Source organism: Lactuca virosa, chromosome 4 (genome assembly GCF_052849685.1).
Source record: "Lactuca virosa cultivar CGN04683 chromosome 4, Lactuca_virosa_CGN04683_v6, whole genome shotgun sequence".
NCBI classification, from domain to species: Eukaryota; Viridiplantae; Streptophyta; class Magnoliopsida; order Asterales; family Asteraceae; genus Lactuca; species Lactuca virosa.
In genome coordinates this window covers 363,032,759-363,054,681 of record NC_136429.1, presented here as the reverse complement: position 1 = coordinate 363,054,681, position 21,923 = coordinate 363,032,759, and positions in this window count along the sequence as shown.

Here is a 21,923-nt window from a genome sequence, read left to right as displayed (position 1 = left end):
GGAATTGAAAAGTTTTTAAATAGTTTCAATACTTGCCCTCAAGTTTTGTAATTTGTAAAGTTTTGCGTATGAACTCCAAATCAAACCCTAGAATTTTAAAAGTTTAAAATTCAACCCTTATACTATTATTATAATTTTAATTATATAGATATGTATAAGATAAAGTCAATCTTACCGTTAGTAGGCCTCATTCACGAAGCCAGTCTCTAAGGGGGGTATAAGGTTACTGCCTATAAAATGGAAGTTTAATGGGTGTCCACTCTCACCCACCGCTTCCTTGACTGGTGGAGGGTCGTTAGCCGAAAGGGTAGGATAAGGACTCTAATTCTCCTTTCATTAAAAGTATAATGATAAATACTAAGTAACTTAACACTTATAAAATCCCAATCTTAGTTACTTAGGTAAATGTCAAACGGTGCTAACCCATGGAATTACACTTTGCACCTTTGTTAAGTCATTAGTGGAGCGTGTGTGGTTAACCGACACACTAACATGGGACTAACAATGTGTGGCGAAGGGTAGCTTAAGTTTATCATAGATTGGTGGAGCGTGTGTGGTTAACCGGCACATCAATTAGGTGATAAAGTTGATGGTACCAAGTCAATTTGCATGGTTATTCACACCTTGTTTGTGATCCTCGGCATCCCAATCACAAACTTGAGAGGGCACAATCGAGATTTAAACATGCCATTGAAAGTTCAATGTATCTCAAAAGGTCTAGGAGTTTCAAATCCAATTAAAACTTAATTATATTTCGTTTTCATGGTGGAAATTGGTAAATCGTCATTTACCTACCTTCAACTATTTTATAGCTTGGATTACGGCATCCCTCTTCCGGTTATAAATAGGTTGTTGGATCCTAGCCTTAATATTTCATATTGGGTGTTATATTTAGGACTTTAAATCAACTAAACTTGAATTCCTCCCATTATAGATGTCTAGTTAAGACAACTATGGTCTTACCAAATCTTTAGGAACAAGCTTTCCTATTGAAGATGATATCCCACATGGCAATCAAGGTGAAAGATTAATCCCTTTGTTGTGCATTAATGGGACTGGAAATCATGCTTCACTTCCTCCACCTCCTCCAATTATTATCCCTATCCCACAAGTTCAAATACTTGAAAAGTTCAAGGTCACTCAATCCCTATTGGCAAGCCGGGAGAGTCGGGTGTCGAAGTCTCGAGGTAGCTGGCTGTTGACTTGGTTCTTCAGTCACACCCTGATGACAGATCAAGACATGACCCTTAATGATCTTACATATTTGCTTGATGCTGCTAAATCAGCAATGATTTGGGACACTGGTAAAGCAAAATTTGATTGGAAGATCAACTTCCCAAACTTCTATGGACATTGACAATGGTAACATTAGAAGTCCAGAAAGGCTTTCTCTTCCTAATAGAAAGGGATTGCCCATGGTCAAGTCATTTGACCAATGGTAAAGAGAAAGGCTAAGTCTGAGACAATCAAGTGTACCATTTCCAAAGAGTCGATATGTTTCTTTTGCCAAAAGAAGGGCATTGGTTGCAAAGCTGTCAAATTTACCTAAAAGTTCATAAGGATGGTAAAAGACAAAAAGGTTTGACTTTGCTTCAGGTTAAAGTCCATTATCTAACTCTATGAAGTCTCTTTTGAAGATTCTTAATACATGATTTAATGTAATTACATTTTGATGTTTTGGAAGAATCAAAGGAAGCTTAAAGAAAGAGTGTCCTGATTCTGTTCGCGAAGTTGGATTCCTATCGCATGGTCCGATGATCAGAATTTTGAGCTGCAGCTTAAGAGTTATGATATGTTGCTTAGGAATATATAACAACATGTTTTTCATATGTATTTGCATTGTAAGGATAAGTTTTTTCCGCAAAGTTTTAAAAAAAATAATAAAAGGAAATTTTGATTTTATTTATTTTAAGTATCCTTACAATGGCCTTTGTGGAAAAAATTTGTTGTTTATATGTTTCCATTGATAAGCAATATTGGAAAATGGATTTGATTCTTTCATTTGTGGTAGTGTCATAATTACCAAATAAGGAAAGATTCTCATCACCCAAGTTTCAGTTGGATAGAAACTTGGAATCATGCAAGTTGTATTGTATGATGAGTGAGAATTTTCATTTTTGGGAAATTAAGACTAATTCCTTGTTCACATGTATGTGTGAGTCAAGAAGGACTAAAGGATCGGGTGCACTAGGTTGTGCGCTGATCAGGTCCACCACAAAGAATGATAAGATTATTCGTCATGATTTACTAAAGTTTAGTAAATATGGTTATGCTTAAAAGTTTAAGTGTAATTCTGAAACATTGGAAAAGTTTCAATGAATGGCAGACTGGATGAGAAGAATCAAATAAGGCAGAAAGATAAAAGTTTCTCCAATCTGAAGAGATGGAAGAGTACTTGAGTATCTTGTTTTATGGTTATCTTGGTGATTGTGAAAACATATCACAATTGATCCTCTAAGGACACCTTGGTGCATTTGTTTGGCTAAGGAGAGGAATCATGAATTGTTGAAATGGTTAAATCAAAAGATAAATCATACTTCGTTCCAAAATCAAATCTTAGAGTCATACTCCAAGATTAAGCCTTGAGTGACATAATCTTAAAAAGGTGTAAAACACTTGTCAAATGTAGAGTAAAATGTTTTCTACTCTTGTACATTTGAGATTGGTAAGTTGTGATGTTTTGATTAAGACAAATACCAACTAAGACCAATTATGAGAAGTGTTTAACTTGATAAGAATCCGCACTAACTCTTGAATATTTGTTTTGTCAAGGAATGATTCTTGAAAAAAGAGAATCTTATATGTCAGGAGGTCAGTGGGAGTCTTTAAAAATCTTGAGATGATTTCAAGAACTAATCAAGAGTATTGTTAATCACTAGCCCACGCCTTGAGGTTTGTAACCTATCGTGTTGACACATTCTTATTTTTGTGCCTATTCCAGTTAAACAATGCTTGTGAGTTCTATGAGTTCTCAATTGTTTTCATAACAATGTGGAAGCAATGGTAGGCCCTTGAGCTGCCAAGTGGCAAGAAATTAAGATTGAACAAGATCAGTCCATATGAGTTTGGATTTGTCACTAACCTTGTCGTGTGATTACGGTTTTGACAAATTCACATGGATAGGAACTCATGCACCATAAAAATCTAAGTGTCATAAGGTTTCTCTCCGATTCATGAAAATGATGGTGAGGAAACGCTTTCACGAAGTAGATTTTAAGTAGATAGCAATTGTGATATTTGCATTCTCAAAGTCATTAGTGGAGCGTGTGTGGTTAACCGGCACACTAACATGGACTTGTGAGAATGGCAAAAGGTCTAAACATTATGATTACGACATCCCTCTTCATAATGGTTTAGACACACATGTGAGCTATCTAAGGAAAGGTGTATGATTTTGATAAAGTCTTATCAACGCAATCTTGTATCAGAAATCTGAACTTTGGCAAGAAAGTCAATAAAGTATTGAATTCTAGAAGTCCAGTTGGTTTCTGAGTACATGTCAAAGCTAGTAGGAGTATAAGTGTTGTGCTAGTAAGATAATAATCATTGTGCTAGTGGGAGCATGATTATTATGGTTAGTGTTGCAAGTTAGCAATGTTAATTATAGAAAACAAAAGGTTCAATTCGCTTTGAAAAGTTGTTTTGCTATAATTAAGGGAGAGGATTTATACTTCATTCTAATTCTACAAGCTTAGATTGAGATTTTAATCAACTTTAGTCAAGGATATATATGAATGTTATGTTGGAATGGTTCCACATAAGGAAATTCTATATATGTTGCATTCTCAAAATTCGATTATGATTACAACATCCCTCTTCATAGTTCGAATTTTGAGAACATGGCAAATAAATTTTTTTATAGCATGAATCGAGTCCTATATGCTTCGGGTATAGGATCGATTACATGTGCTATAATATTTATCCATTCTAAATTTTCCAAATGCCTAGGGCGTTAAGAGGGAAAAAGGAATAGAACTGGATTTGACTAAAATAATTAAGCAATTGTCGAGGACAATCTGAGGTTTGCCAAAGATTGGTTGCTCATGAACAATTAGAAGTATAGAGATAGGATCATATTGACATATTCTAAAAGGAGGCAACTCTTGTTCAGAAGTGATAGTCAAAATGGGAATATGGAATTGTCTCCATAGGTGGAATCCATAGGTGGAAGTTATTCTTTGAATCTATATAAGATTAGAGAACTTAATGCAAAGAAGGGTGTTCAAAGGAATGTACTTTGAATGCGAGACTTTGTTTCCATAGAATTGCACTCCATTGGAATACTTTGTAATGTTTTTTGCCAAGTCTTTGTGACTTGGGCATAGTCATTATAAGGGGATCATTGCATATAAGTTTAGAATCTAACAGATTATGGTAAATGGCAAGAATTTGGTACTCTTACATTTACAAAGTAAGGATTGGGATTGTGAAATGAGCATCATTGAAATATTTTCAATCGATCTGTTTCACAAAGTAAGGATCATAGACAAACATAATGTGCATACTTGGAGTATGGTATAACTAGTGTTTAGATAAACATAGTGTGCATGCTTGGAGCATGGCATGACTATTGTTTTAATTAAAGTATTAAGTTGATGAATCGAAACATTGAATAATGAGTAATCAATATGGTGCTTAGATAAAAGGTGTTTTTATTTACACTCAGAGTGTTGGGGCCATATAGGATTAGTACTATTGTTGTGTTTCGCTTTGCATGTTTTGACTTCCAGAATAACTAGGTCATTCTTCCCGAATGACTAAGTTATTCAAACCATCCACAGTCGGTCATATGTTGGATGTAGATATGAATCAAGACTGTCATGAAGCTGGTTTGTAGATGTCCAAGGTAGTGGACATAGCAAGAGTTGTTGCAACATTCATGAGTGCTCATAAGTTCTGAGTATTGGATTAAACCCACGCTCATTTGAATCACTTCATGGATTTTATCACGAGTGATCATGAGACGATAATATCTTATATTCTTCAAACCTAGAGATATGAGTTGTTGACTATGAGTTGGTTATACATTGATTGCACGAAAACGCATTGGTAACTCGATGTTATAAAACGTGCCTTTGTGTATGATTCAACAAGTAGTTAGTACAAGCATATGAGTCAAAGTTTATCCATTACTTTTACCCTTAAAGGGATAAAAGCGATATCTGTGGGCCCCTCGATGATTTAGTGATGACACCCTAAGTGCTTGGCCAAGCCTGGACTGATTTGATTTGTTCAATTAGTTGGTCGTCATAAATCGAAAATCGGGAAACAACAAATGGACAGAGAGAATGATTATAATCCATGTCTCAGTCCATATGATATCTAGAATGGAGGAATATATGATCACTTATCTAATGGACGCGTCATTGATTTGTTTAGAGTTCGACAACAGCTTTTAAGAGCTACGATTGCTACTCGGGTTTTGAAGTCATACGCAATAATAGTTTTAGACTTATCCAAGTGGGAGACTGTTGGATTAGCGTCTAAGTCCATAACTATAATTGGTATGTACTTGACCCGATTGACATGGTCCATTTGGGTTGCATGGCATCGGAACAATTTGGATAGACCTTTTGTGAGAAGAGGATATTTGTGACATATTAATATATTATAAGTTCTAATATATTAATATGAAGTCATGTTATTTAATTAGTATTGATCAAGAATTAATTTGGAATTAATTTAGTGATCAAAAGAGACTAATTAAATATATGGGGATTGATTGTGTAAATCATTCATTCTTATATATGTGGGCTTATGATCCATGATTCCTTATGTTGGGTTTAACCCATGTGGTGACCCATGGATACTCCATGGAGGTTAAAACCCATGGAGCATAAGGAATGGGTAAAGTCATGGGTTACATGGTGTAACCCTAATGTGCACACTATATAAAGACCCCATTGGTTGGTGAAATTGGCACTAGTGAATACACAAGAGGGCAAGCCGATTTCTAAGAGTCAAGTATCTCTTCTCATGGTTATTCTGAATGTTGATGATGTTGTGTGAACCATTTGAGGTGTCACACTTGAGGCACTAGGCTCTTAAGCTCCATGGAATCAAGCTACAACAAAGAGGTATGTATTCTATCTAGTTTTGTTATCCTAGTACATATGATTGTATGCTAGTTAGGGTAATACCTTGTAAAATTGATATTTTCATGTATAATAGAGAAAACATAGATCCAAGGTATTTAGGGTTGCATGTACACCTTAGGAGTGTTAGAATGCTCAAAACCCAACAAACCCATGCTATCCAAACACAGATCCAAGCTACCTAGGACCTCTAGAATCATAAAGTCACGGACTTGGTGACTTTGCATGCCCCCTGAAGTCCAAATCTCAAGGAATAGCAACCAAATTCCATAAATGTGGTCCTAACTCTTGCATGAACCCATTAAGACCTCAAAGATCGAAACTTTATTGATGTAGGGACACCATTAGCATCAAGGGTGGAAACCCTAGGCCTGTAAACGAATTCGAGTCATAAAGATCTATTCTTTGGACTAAAAAGGTCCAACACATCATTACACTAGATCTAAGCATACACTAGGAAAGTTGTGAACTTTATACCTTCAAAGAGTCCCAAATGATGATGTTATCCCGGATCTATGAGCTCAAGATACTCAAGTTCCTCTTCACTAGCTTCTCCTTCCTTCTTCCAATCTTCTAAGCTCCAAAACAAACTTCACAAGGCCACATACATACAAGAATGAGAAATGGAGGCTATCTAGGGTTTTATGAGGTAGAGAGGCTGGTAAGGAGGCCAGGGCTTGAGTCATATTGTTATTTATATAGGCCCCAAACCCTAAAAATTAGGGTTTGCATTCAACACGGGAACGCAGCGTGTTCCTTAGGGGAACGCCCCGCGTTCGGGCCCCGCCTCCAAAATCTAAGTTTGGTAGAAATGGTCCCTCCTTCCTCCAAATTGCATAATAATAAGGTCCAAAAGCAGTAATTCAATATGTAAGGGACTAAAATGTAAATAATACCTGGACTTGGTGTTACATATATACTAATTTATATTAATTAATCGCAAATATAGAGTTTAATATTTATTTATCGAATTCATATAAAAAAGTTAAATATATATCAAGGCAAAATTGCAAGAATGGTCCCTGTGGTATGTCAAAACTTGCAACTTTGGTCCAAAATGGGTTTGGCTCGCAAGGATGGTCCAATAGTTTCGTTTTGTTGTGATTTTAGTCCAAAAATTTTAAAACTTTTTATAATGACGGATTTGCCCTTGGTATTTCCCCTTTTTAAATTTTTATTACAGAAATCAAAAAAAGAAAAAGAAAAAAAGAAAATCTCTCTCTCTCTCTCTCTCTCTATCTCTCTCTCTCGTCATCACCTAGAACATTACCCAAGAACATTACAATGGAAAATACCCTAAAAATCCGAATTATCAAAAGATAATAACGCATAAATTTTATTTGGATTCTTGAATCGATCTAGATGGATAAAAGGGAAAGGGATTTTTGTGCCCGTGTTCGATGTTTGATCGGGTGATATGAACATGAATGAACCACAGTAGACGCGAAGGAAACAAGAATGAAATCAAACATTAGCCTCCGATTGATGACCGATCGTGAAGAAGATGAAGCGCCTCCGGCGCATGATGGGACATGAGAAAATGAAGAATCGTAAGAAATCTTAAGTAACATTTCGATTGAGGGGTGTGGTTCGATGGTGGATGGCGATTCGCGAGGGGAAGGGAAGAAGGCTCGCAGGCGGCTAATCCCGGTGCTCCTGGGTCGATTGATAGCGACGGGGGAGATCGTCGGTGGGTATAACGTGGTCGTCGACCATGGAACAGGTGAGGGAACGGGATGGGTAGGGCAGTAGTGAGGGTCGATTTCCTGCGAAAGCTTTGTTTCCGAAAATCGATGGGGCCGAAGAGAAGGAAAGGGAAGCCAGTGAAGCTTCTCTCTTCCTGTTCTGATAACAAGGTGCGATGCGGAATGGAGAAACGGTTGAGCTAGGAGAGCAGCAACATCGGCGCAGGTGGTGTGTTTGGAAGTGGAGCTCGACGGGAAGAAGGGCAGGTGTGATGTGGGGTGTTCGACGTTGTTGTTTGCTCGACAATCACAGGTTTCCTTTCATCTCTCTTCTTTTTTACTTTGACTGTAAATCCATGGGGTTTAGTCAATAGATTTAGGTTAAGATGAGTGTTTGTTGATTGATTCATTGACAGAAATGGATAAATGGAATGGATGACTGAGGTTAATCTTTTACAGGAAATCGATGGGCGTATGTTTGTTTTGCTTGACAGAATCGATGGAGTGTAAATCACTAGGTTTAGGTTTGTGTTTTGGTTGCTTGAAATTGCCATGGAAAGAAGATGAAGCAATAACAAGGAGTGGTTGTATTTCTCATTTGCAGGTATACATGAAAAGAACAAGAATGCTCTTATGTTCTTGGCTGAGAACGAATGCAGAAGGGAAGAACAAGGATATGTGTTGATTGTATTGATTTATGAGAGAGAGAGAGAGAGAGAGATTTTATTTTTGTTTTATTTTTAATTGTTTTTTAATTGTTGTAATAAAAGAAAAATGGAAAATAAAATAATAAGGGGCAAATCCGTCATTATAAAAAAGTTCATAGGAAATTGGACTAAAATCGCAACAAAACGAAACTATTGGACCATCCTTGCGAGCCAAACCCATTTTGGACCAAAGTTGCTAGTTTTGACATACCATAGGGATCATTTTTGTAATTTTGTCATATATCAAAGACTTGAAACACGACAACATAATTTATAAAATATAGTAATCAAATGTGATCGTGATATTGATATATTTATTATAAATATAATCTTATTTATTTAATAATTATTTATAATAAAGTAATAATTAATTTGAATTTATTATATATAAACATTTTATTTATGATAATATAATCTGTAATATTTTTGTAATGAAAAAATATAATATATATTTGTTAAAATCTAATTAGTAGAGGGGTGTATTTGACAATGTATATAAGTTATAAAAATGGAATATTCTAGGAATATACTTTTTAGGATAAAAAATGAGGTAGAAAATAGAGTAGGGTTAGAGATAAAACACTATTTGCCTATAGAATCTAGTATTGAGAATGAACTTCATTATGTTCTATAAATGAAAGATGTACATGTATTTATACAGGGAAAAACGGAGACTACCTAAGATAACTCCACACAATAAGGAAACAATATATTCACATGAATATATAAGCTAAAGACTAGGACTACAGACTCATTCTATTTAACTGAGTATATTGTTGGTTATTACCCCCCGGCAAGCTCAAGTGGAGGGCAAACTTGAAACTTGGATCTGATTGTAGCAATGCGTTCTTTGGCCAAAGGTTTAGTGAATATGTCTGCTAGTTGGTCAACAAAAGCGACTCGACAGACTTGAAGATTGCCACTATCTACCTGTTCTCGAACAAAGTAGAAGTCAAGAGCTATATGTTTGGATCTGTTGCTAAATACAGGATTTTTGCACATGAAGGAAGCAACCTACATTATCACATAGAATGGTACGGGGTTTAGGGAGAATGACATGAAGATCACAGAGAAGATGTTGGATCCATAATAGTATATGCCAAATCCTTATATTCTGCCTCTGTACTTGACCTAGCTACAACCCGTTGCTTGCGAGAAGTCCAGCTGATTAAGTTCGAGCCATGGAAAATAGAAAACCCATATTGTGATCTACTATCATCTTTGTCAGACATCCATTTGGAATCAGAATAAGCTAATAAGGAGGATGCCTTGTTAGGGTGAAAGTGGAGACCATGGTGTAGATTTCCTTTGAGATACCTTAAGATGTGTTTGACAGCTTGTTAGTGAAGAACAGTGGGCGCGTGCATGAACTGGAAAAATCGGTTACAACAAAGGCGATGTCGGGACGATTTATGGTTGCATATTGAAGTGACCTGACAGTTTGTCTGTACAATTTTGATTCAAGAAAAGGATCACCATGGAGTTGAAGTGGGGTAGAGGGATGAACTGGTGTGGTAGTGGGCTCGGAGTCAAGCATCTTGGTACGAGTTAGGATATCCTTAATATATTGGTGTTGAGACAGGTGTAGACCATAAGCTGATTTTGTAATGTGGACACCAAGGAAATATGTGAGAATACCAAGATCTTTTAATAAAAATGTTTGATTGAGGTCATGGATGAGCTGTTGGATAACTTGTGGGTTATTTCTTGTGATAATAAAGTTGTCAACATATACCTGATGGGTTATGAGCATTCTAACACTTCTAAGGTGTTCATGCAACCCTAAATAGCTTGGATCTATGTTTTCTCTATTATACATGCAAACTTGAAGTTTCCAAGGTATTACCCTAACTAGCATATTATCATATGTATTTGCATAACAAAAACTAGATAGAATACATACCTTTTCTTGTAGTTGATTACTTGGAGCTTTAAGAGCCTAGCACCAATAATGTGAATGTCTCAAGTGGAATCACAAATCACCATCAACAACTTGGAAAACTTGAGAGAGAGAGAGAGAGAGTTGCTTCACAAAATCGGTCAAGCTTCTTACACACACACTAGTCACCAATTTTATGAGCCAAGGACTCCTTTATATAGTATGCATGATTAGGGTAAACCCTAATACCCATGACTTTCCACATTACTTAGGATCCATGGGTTAAAAGCTCCATGGACTATCCATGGACTTCCATGTAGGTTTAGCCCATCCTAAATAACATTAGCCCATACTATATGAGTCCATATTTAACTAGTCTATTTTGATCACTAAATTAATTCCAAATTAATTCTTGATCAATACTAATTAAATAATATGATTTCATATTAATATATTAGAACTTATAAAATATTAATAAATCATAAATATCCTTTTCTCATAAGTCTATCCATACAAATTGTCCCCGTGAAGTGCAACCCAAATGGACCATGCCGGGTCGGGTAAAGTACATACCAATTATAGTTTTGGACTTAGACACTAATACAACAGTCTCCCACTTGGATAATTCTAATAACTATTTTTCAAGTACGACTTCACAACCCGACTAGCAATCGTAGCTCTTAAAGCCGCTTTCGAACTCTGAACAAATCAATGACACATCCATTAGATAAGGGATCATATATTCCTCCATTCTACAAGATATCATATGGACTGAGACATGGATTATAATCATTCTCTCTGTCCATCTGTTGTTTCATGATTTCCGATTTATGACGACCGACTAATTGAACAAATCAAATCAGTCCAGGCTTAGCCAAGCACTTAGGGGTGTCATCACAAAATCATCGAGGGGCCCACATATATCGCTTTTATCCCTCCAAGGGTAAAAGGAATGGATAAACTTCGACTCATATGCTTGCTCTATTTACTCATCAAATCACACACACAAATGCGTTTTATAACACCAAGTTACTGGTGCGTTTTCACATAATCAATGTGTAACCGACTTGTAGACTGCAACTCATATCTCCCAGTTTGAAGAATATAAGATATTATTGTTGGGTTTTGAGCATTCTAACACTCCTAAGTGTACATGAAACACTAAATACCTTGGATCTATGTTTTCTCTATTATACATGCAAATATCAATTTTCCAAGGTATTGTTCTAACTAGCATAATATAAAGTACATGTAATATAAAATCTAGTAGAATTACATACCTCTTTGATGTAGCTTGATTCCATGAAGCTTAAGAGCCTAGTTCCCCAAGTATGACACCTCAAATGGTTCACACAACATCATGAACATCTTGGAATAACCATGAGAGAGGATACTTGACTCATAGAAATTGGCTTGCCCTCTTGTGTATTCACTAGTGCCAATTTCACCATCCAATGGGGTCTTTATATAGTGTGGCTATTAGGGTTACACCATGTAACTCATGAATTTACCCATTCCTTATACTCCATGGGTTTTAACCTCCATGGAGTATCCATGGATCACCACATGGGTTAAACCCAACATAAGGAATTATGGATCATAAGCCCACATATACAAGAATGAATGATTTACACAATCAATCCCCATATATTTAATTAGTCTCTTTTGATCACTAAATTAATTCCAAATTAATTCTTGATCAATACTAATTAAATAATATGATTTCATATTAATATATTAGAACTTATAATATATTAATATGTCACAAATATCCTCTTCTCACAAAAGGTCTACCCAAATGTCCTGATGCCATGCAACCCAAATGGACCATTCCGGGTTGGGTCAAGTATATACCAATTATAGTTATGGACTTAGACACTAATCCAACAGTCTCCCACTTGGATAAGTCTAATAACTATTATTGCAAGTATGGCTTCATAACCAGACTAGCAATCGTAGCTCTTAAAAGCCGTTGTCGAACTTTGAACAAATCAATGACGCGTCCATCAGATAAGTGATCATATATTCCTCCATTCTAGATATCATATGGACTGAGACATGGATTATAATCATTCTCTCTGTCCATTTATTGTTTCCCGATTTCTGATTTATGACGACCGACTAATTGAACAAATCAAATCAGTCTAGGCTTGGCCAAGCACTTAGGGTGTCATCATTAAATCATCGAGGGGCCCACATATATCGCTTTTATCCCTTTAAGGGTAAAAGGAATGGATAAACTTTGACTCATATGCTTGTACTGACTACTCGTTGAATCATACACAAAGGCACGTTTTATAACATCGAGTTACCAATGCGTTTTCGTGCAATCAATGTATAACCAACTCATAGTCAACAACTGATATCTATAGGTTTGAAGAATATAAAATATTATCGTCTCATGATTCACTCGTGATAAAATCCATGAAGTGATTCAAATGAGCGTGGGTTTAATCCAATACTCAGAACTTATGAGCACTCATGAATGTTGCAGCAACTCTTGCTATGTCCACTACCTTGGACATCTACAAACCAGCTCCATGACAGTCTTGATTCATATCTACTTCCAACATATGACCGACTGTGGATGGTTTGAATAACTTAGTCATTCGGTAAGAATGACCTAGTTATTCTGGAAGTCAAAACATGCAAAGTGAAACACAAGAATAATACTAATCCTATATGGCCCCAACACTTTGAGTGTAAATAAAAACACCTTTTATCTAAGCACCATATTGATTCATTATTCAATGTTTCGATTTATCAACTTAAAACTTGAATTAAGATAATAGTCATGCCATGCTCCAAGCATGCACACTATGTTTGTCCAAACACTAGCTATGCCATACTCCAAGTATGCACACTATGTTTCTCTATGATCCTTACTTTGTGAAACAGATCGATTGACAATATTTGAATGAGGCTCATTTCACAATCCCAATCCTTACTTTGTAAATGTAAGAATACCAAATTCTTGCCATTTACTGTAATCTGTTAGATTATAAACTTATATGCAATGATCCCCTTGCAATGAATATGCACACAAGTCACAAAGACTTGGCAACAGACATTACAAAGTATTCCAATGGAGATCAATTCCATGGAAACGAAGTCTCACATTCAAAGTACATTCCTTTGAACACCCTTCTTTGCATTAAGTTCTCTAATCTTACATAGATTCAAAGAATAACTTCCACCTATGGAGACAGTTCCATATTTCCATTTTGACTATACCTTCTGAACAAGAGTTGCCTCCTTTCAGAATATGTCAATATGGTCCTTACTCTATACTTCCAATTGTCCATGAGCATCCAATCTTTGGCAAACCTCATATTGTCATCGACAATTGCTTAGTCATTTTAGTCAAATCCAATTCTATTCCTTTTTCCCTCTTAACGCCCCAAGCATTTGAAAAATTTAGAATTGATAAATATTATAGCACATGCAATCGATCCTATACCCGAAGCATATGGGACACGATTCATGCTATAAAAATTTTTATTTGCCTTGTTTTCACAATTCGAACTATGAAGAGGGACGCCGTAATCATAATCGAATTTTGAGAATGCAACATATATAGAATTTCCTTATGTTGAACCATTCCAACATAACATTCATATATATCCTTGACTAAAATTGATTAAAATCTCAATCTAAGCTTTTAGAATTGAGGAATTGGAATGAAGTATAAATCCTCTCCCTTAATTATAGCGAAACAACTTTTCAAAAGCGAATTGAACCCTTTTGTTTTCTATAATTAACATTGCTAACTTGCAATACTAACCATAATAATCATGCTCCCACTAGCACAATGATTATTATCTTACTAGCACAACACTTATGCTCCCACTAGCTTTGACATGTGCTCAGAAATCAGCTGGACTTCTAGAAATCAATACATTATTGACTTTCTTGCCGAGGTGCAGATTTCTGATACAAGATTGCTTTGATAAGATTTTATCAAAATCATACACCTTTCCTTAGATAGCTCACATGTGTGTCTAAACAATTATGATGAGGGATGCCGTAATCATAATGTTTAGACCTTTTGCCATTCTCACAAGCCCATGTTAGTGTGCCGGTTAACAACATGCGCTCCACTAATGACTTTGAGAATGCAAAACTCACAATTACTATCTACTTACAATCTACTTAGTTAAAGCGTTTCCTCACCATCATTTTCATGAATCGGAGAGAAACCTTATGACACTTAGATTTTTATGGTGCATGAGTTCCTATCCATGTGAATTTGTCAAAACCATAATCACACGACAAGGTTAGTGAGAAATCCAAACTCATGTGGACTGAACTTGTTCAATCTTAATTTCTTGCCACTTGGCAGCTCAAGGGCCTACCATTGCTTCCAGGTTGTTATGCAAACAATTGAGAACTCATAGAACTCATATGCAAAGTCAACTTTTAACTGGAATAGACACAGAAATAAGAATATGTCAACACGATAGGTTACAGACCTCAAGTCGTGGGCTAGTGATTAACAATACTCTTGATTAGTTCTTGAAACCATCTCAAGATTTTTAAAGACTCCCACTGACCTCTTGACATATAAGATTCTCTTTTATCAAGAACCATTCCTTGACAAAACAAATATTCAAGAGTTAGCGTGGATTCTTATAAAGGAAAAACACTTCACTCAATTGGTCTTAGTTGGTCTTTGTTTTATCCAAAACATCACAACTTACCAATCTCAAATGTACAAGAGTAGAAAACATTTTACTCTACATTTGACAAGTGTTTTAACCTTTTCTTAAGATTATGTCACTCGAGTTACAATCTTGGAGTATGACTCTAAGAGTTGATTTTGGAACGAAGTATGATTTATCTTTTGATTTAACCATTTCAACAATTCATGATTCCTCTCCTTAGTCAAACAAATGCACTAAGGTGTCCTTAGAGGATCAATTGTGATATGGTTTCATAATCACTAAGATAATGATAAAACAAGATACTCAAGTACTCTCCCATCTCTTCAGATTGGAGAAACTTTTATCTTTCTGCCTAATTTGATTCTTCTCATTCGTCCTTCCATACATTGAAACATTTTCCAATGTTTCAGAATTACACTTAACCTTTTAAGCATAACCATATTTACTAAACTTTAGTAAATCATGACGAATAATCTTATCATTCTTTGTGGTGAACCTGATCAACGCACAACCTAGTGCACCCGATCCTTTAGTCCTTCTCTTGACTCACATATACATGTGAACAAGGACTTAGTCTTAATTTCCCAAAGATGAAAATTCTCATTCATCACACAATACAAGTTGAATGATTCCAAGTTTCTATCCAACTGAACTTGGGTGATGAGAATCTTTCCTTATTTGGTAAATTATGACACTACCACAAATGAAAGAATCAAATTCATTTTCCAATATTGCTTATCAATGGAAACATATAAACAAATTTTTTTTCCACAAATGCCATTGTAAGGATACTTAAAATAAATAAAATCAAAATTTCCTTTTATTTTTTTTAAACTTTGCGGAAAAAACTTATCCTTACAATGCAAATACATATGAAAAACATGTTGTTATCTATTCCTAAGCAACATATCATAACTCTTAAGCAGCAGCTCAAAATTCTAATCATCGGACCATGCGATAGGAATCCAACTTCGCGAACAGAATCAGCACACTCTTTTTTTAAGCTTCCTTTGATTCTTCCAAAACATCAAAATGTAATTACATTACATCATGTATTAAGAATCTCCAAAAGAGACTTCATAGAGTTTAGATAATGGACTTTAACCTGAAGCAAAGTCAAACCTTTTTGACTTTTACCATCCTTATGAACTTTCAGGTAAGTTCGGCAGCTTCACAACCAATGCCCCTTCTTTTGGCAAAAGAAACATATGTACTCTTTGGAAATGGTACACTCGATTGTCTCGGACTTAGCCTTTCTCTTTACCATTGGTCAAATGACTTGACCATGGGCAATCCCTTTCTATTGGGAAGAGAAAGCTTTTCTGGACTTTCAATGTCACCATTGTCAATGTCCAAAATAGGTTTGGGAAGTAGATCTTCCAATCAAATTTGCCTTACCAGTGCCCCAAATCATTGCTGATTTAACATCATCAAGCAAATATGTAAGATCATTAAGGGTCATGTCTTGATCTGTCATCAGGGAGTGACTGAAGAACTAAGTCAACAGCCAGCTACCTCGAGACTTTAACACCCGACTCTCCCGGCTTGCTAATATGTGACTTAACCTCCAAGATGTAAGCACATATAGTCTTTGCTTGCCAATAGGGATTGAGTGACTTAGAACTTTTCAAGTCCTGAAACTTGTGGGATAGGGAGAATTATTGGAGAAGGTGGAGGAAGTGAAGCATGATTTCCAGTCCCATTAATGCACAACAAAGGGATTAATCTTCCACCATGAAAAACGAAATTTAATTAAGTTTTAATTGGATTTGAAACGCCTAGATCTTTTGAGATACATTGATCTTTCAATGGCATGTTTGAATCTCGATTGTGCCCTCTCAAGTTTGTGACTTGGATGCCGAGGATCACAAACAAGGAGTGAATAACCATGCAAATTGACTTGGTACACTTAATGTTACAACCACCTAATCAATGTGCCGGTTAACCACACACACTCCACTGATCTATGATTAACATCAAGCTACCCTTTGCCACACATTGTCAGTCCTAGATTAGTGTGTCGGTTAACCACACACGCTCCACTAACGACTTAACAAGGTGCAAAGTGCAATTTCATGGGTTAGCACCAAATTCACATTTTCCTAAGTAACTAAGATTGGGAATTTATAAGTGTTTAGTTACTTAGTATATATAATTATACTTTTAATGAAGGGAGAATTAATGTCCTGTCCTACCCGTTCGGCTAACGACCCCCACCAGTCAATGAAGCGGTGGGTGAGAGTGGACACCCATTAAACTGCCATTTTATAGGCAGTAACCTTATACCCCCTTATAGACCGGCTTCGTGAATGAGGGCTACTAACGGTAAGACTAACTTTATTCTTATACATATATATAAATATTAAACCTATAATATTATAATAGTATAAGGGTTGAATTTTAAACTTTTAAAATTCTAGGGGGTTTTTGGAATTAAAGTATTAATGTGTGCGAGACTTTACAAATTCCAAAACTTGAGGGCAAGTTTTGAAACTATTCAAAACTTTTCATATTCATAACATATGAGTTTAATGTTTCTTTAATGGCAAGAATCTTGAAAATCCATAACTTGAGGAGAAGTTATGGAGATCATAAAACAATTTATGAAAAGAGACTCTTCAAGTTTTATAACTTATGACTTTTAAAGACCCATTAACAAGAAAGACTTTTGGTTTTCCATAACTTGAGGACAAGTTCTGGAATCCATTAAAGGCCATTTAGATCATCTAATAAACAAACAAACATGTCAAGAAAAACTATGATCTAAATTAAACTCATATGAACAAGGCAATTCAAATCAAACAATTTTCATGTAATTAGCCCAACCATTAAACTAATACAAAACATGAAACTTTTGACAATTATCTTTTTGAATTGGATTAGAATGATCATTACCACATAAAAAACAAGTTTATAAGTTCAAAAACAGCTTAGGGTAATGATTCTAATCCAATTCCATCCTTAAAAGTTAAAAATCTGCACTATGGGCCTCCTACTCGCCGAGTGTATGAACCTACTCGACGAGTATGATGATTTTACTCTTGGACTCGGCGAGTCCCCCAGTGGACTCGGCGAGTCCACAGTCCAGAAAGCCAGTTTTTCGATTTTTTCAACAATTGCATCAAGTATAATTGAAAACCAAGCCTAGGCTCTGATACCACTGATGGGTTATGAGCATTCTAACACTCCTAAGGTGTTCATGCAACCCTAAATAGCTTGGATCTATGTTTTCTCTATTATACATGAAAACTTGAAGTTTCCAAGGTATTACCCTAACTAGCATATTATCATATGTATTTGCATAACAAAAACTAGATAGAATACATACCTTTTCTTGTAGTTGATTACTTGGAGCTTTAAGAGCCTAACACCAATAATGTGAATGCCTCAAGTGGAATCACAAATCACCATCAACAACTTGGAAGACTTGAGAGAGAGAGAGAGAGAGGGAGAAAGAGAGTTTCTTCACAAAATCGGCCAAGCTTCTTACACACACACTAGTCACCAATTTTATGAGCCAATGACTCCTTTATATAGTATGCATGATTAGGGTAAACTCTAATACCCATGACTTTCCACATTACTTAGGATCCATGGGTTAAAAGCTCCATGGACTATCCATGGACTTCCATGTAGGTTTAGCCCATCCTAAATAACATTAGCCCATACTATATGAGTCCATATTTAACTAGTCTCTTTTGATCACTAAATTAATTCCAAATTAATTCTTGATCAATACGAGGGAGAAAGAGAGTTTCTTCACAAAATCGGCCAAGCTTCTTACACACACACTAGTCACCAATTTTATGAGCCAATGACTCCTTTATATAGTATGCATGATTAGGGTAAACTCTAATACCCATGACTTTCCACATTACTTAGGATCCATGGGTTAAAAGCTCCATGGACTATCCATGGACTTCCATGTAGGTTTAGCCCATCCTAAATAACATTAGCCCATACTATATGAGTCCATATTTAACTAGTCTCTTTTGATCACTAAATTAATTCCAAATTAATTCTTGATCAATACGAATTAAATAATATGATTTCATATTAATATATTAGAACTTATAATATATTAATAAATCATAAATATCCTTTTCTCATAAGTCTATCCATACAAATTGTCCCGGTGAAGTGCAACCCAAATGGACCATGACGGGTCGGGTAAAGTACATACCAATTATAGTTTTGGACTTAGACACTAATCCAACAATACCAATATGTAGATGACAGCAGCAGCGGAAGTATGAACAAAAAGGGAGGTATCCGAATGACAAGCTCGGAAACCATGAGTGGCAAGGTGATTCTTGAGGCGATTAAACCAGGATATAGGAGCCTGTTTTAGTCCATATAATGATTTGTGAAGTTTGCATACTGCAGTGGGATGAGATGGGTGTTGGAAACCACTGGGTTGCTCCATGTAAACATCTTCTGTTAAGACCCCGGTTAAGAATGCATTATTGATATCCAACCGTCGAATGGTCCAATTTTAAGATAAAGCAATAAATATGACCAACCGAATCGTAGTGGGTTTGATGACCGGGCTAAAAGTTTCAAACTAATCGACACCCTCTTCTTGGCTGAATCCCTTAGCTACGAGTCTTGCTTTGTACCTTGCAATTGAGCCATCTGAATGTCTCTTGATTCTGAAAAGCCACTTACAACCAACAATATTAGCATTAGTTGGACGAGAAACTAGGGTCCATGTCTTATTACAAATTAAGGCATCATGTTCATTTTTCATTGCCTTCAGCCAATAAGTATTTTGAAGGGCTTGAGAAAGATTGTGAGGTTCAGTAGTGGGTGGATATGAGACGGTTGAGAGAAAGGCTTTTGGTTTTAGGGAATTGGTGCGGGCACGAGTAACCATTTAGTGTTGGGTATTAGTAGCAGGTCGAAATATGGTTGGAGGAGTGTGTTTAGATTGAGAGCTGATTGTGGGACGTTGATGAGAGGGAGTATTGGGAAGAGAGGGTGATGGTGAAGGGGTGGAGGATGATGGTGAAGTCGAGTAATCAGAAAGATTTTGAGTTGGGTCAGAAGGTGGGGATTGAAGTAATTGTGCTTGTTCAAGAAGCGAATTTGAGGAGGTTTCTGTTGTCGAGGTGGGAGAGTTGTGTAAGTCACGAATTATGGAAGGAGTAGCAAACGGAAAAATATCCTCGTTGAATACAACATGCCGTGAGATATATATCCGTGAACTAGGGCGATGAAGACATATGTATCCTTTATACGATGTGTTGTAGCCTAAGAAAACACAGGGTAGAGAACGAAAATCCATTTTATGAGAGTTTTAGGGTCGTAGAAAAGGGAAACATAGACAACCAAAGGTTCGTAGGAAGGCATAGTCAGGTGTTCTATGATAGAGTTTGTAGTAAGGAGAGTTGTAGTGAAGGGTGGGGGTGATTGTGCGATTATGGACATATGTTGCAGTTTTGAAAGCATGTTCCCAGTATTCTTGATGAAGGCTTGAGTGTGAAAGTAAGGACAACCCTTTTTCAACAATAACACGATGTCGGCGTTCGACAACTCCATTTTGACCTGAATTATGAGGACAGGTGATGCGATGGTTAATGCCACCATTTTGAAGATAGGTAGAGACGTTTCTAAATTCACTTCCCCTTTCAGATTGTAAGTTTTTGATTTCGGAATCAAATTGGGTTTTGATCATTTTGTGAAATTGGAGAAAGGTTGATAGAACTTGAGATTTAGAGGGAATAAAGAAGATCCAAACAAACTTTGTGAAGTCATCAACAAATAAAAGAAAATATTTTTTTCCATTTATTGATAAAGATGGAGATGGACCCCATACATTAGAGTACATTAATTCAAATGGTCTGGAGAATGAAACATGAGTACTAGACAGATGAAATCGATGGCTTTTTCCTAATTGGCATGGTTCACAAACAGAAGACAAAGAAGTTGTGGAAACAGGAAGTTGAAAACTAGAAACTAAACGCCTTAAAATGGCTTCATGAGAGTGGGCAAGCCGATTATGCCAGCCGGTCATGGACGTGCGCACAAAGGAGAGAGCCATGTTAAAGTGAGATTTATTTGATGGAAGCTCCGATCGATAGAGACCATTATCAACATGGCCTTTGAGGAGGGGTTTTCCCTACAAATTCTTAACAAGACATTGATTAGCCTAGAATTCCATAGAGACATTGTTGTCTTTTGTGAGATGGAAACACTGAGAAGATTTTTGGTTAATTATGGGACAACAAAGATTTTAGGTAAAAGCAATGATGATAATGAAGATGAACCAAAATGCGTAATAAGTAAGTTTTTACCATTTCCAACTTGCAATTTGTCATTCCCCGTGTACTGTACAGTGATGTTGAGCTTGCTTGGATCAGGTGTGACGTGATCTGATGCACCTGTATCGAAGTACCAGGAAGGATCCATGATAAAGGAGTGATTGTGATAATTAACAAGATGAGCTTGTCTTTTTTGATCACGTGGTGGTGGACAGCGAGACAGATAGTCGGTTTGATTATCTCGTTTCCAACAATTGATTGATTCATGTCTCGGCTTATTGCATAATTGGTAGTGGGCGACGTCATTGGTTATCAGACCCACGATAGTTGGAGTTGTGAGGTGTTTCCTTGGCGAGTGTTGTTAGGGTGTTGATTGCGAGAAACTTGGTTGGCCAAGGGGAACGAAGAGGATGTGTCGGGCATAGATGGTGTTGGTAGCTATGTGAGAGCCTGGCGAGCCAAGTCTTGATAAATTTTGGCTTCTTCTCGGAGGAGTAATCCAACTAGGTCATTAACAGAGGTGGTGTCGAAATGCATGAGGAACGCAGAGGTAAACGAGTTGTAGGATGAATCGAGTCCACTGAGGATATATCCAATTAGATCATCATCAGGTACATGAGTGATATTTTC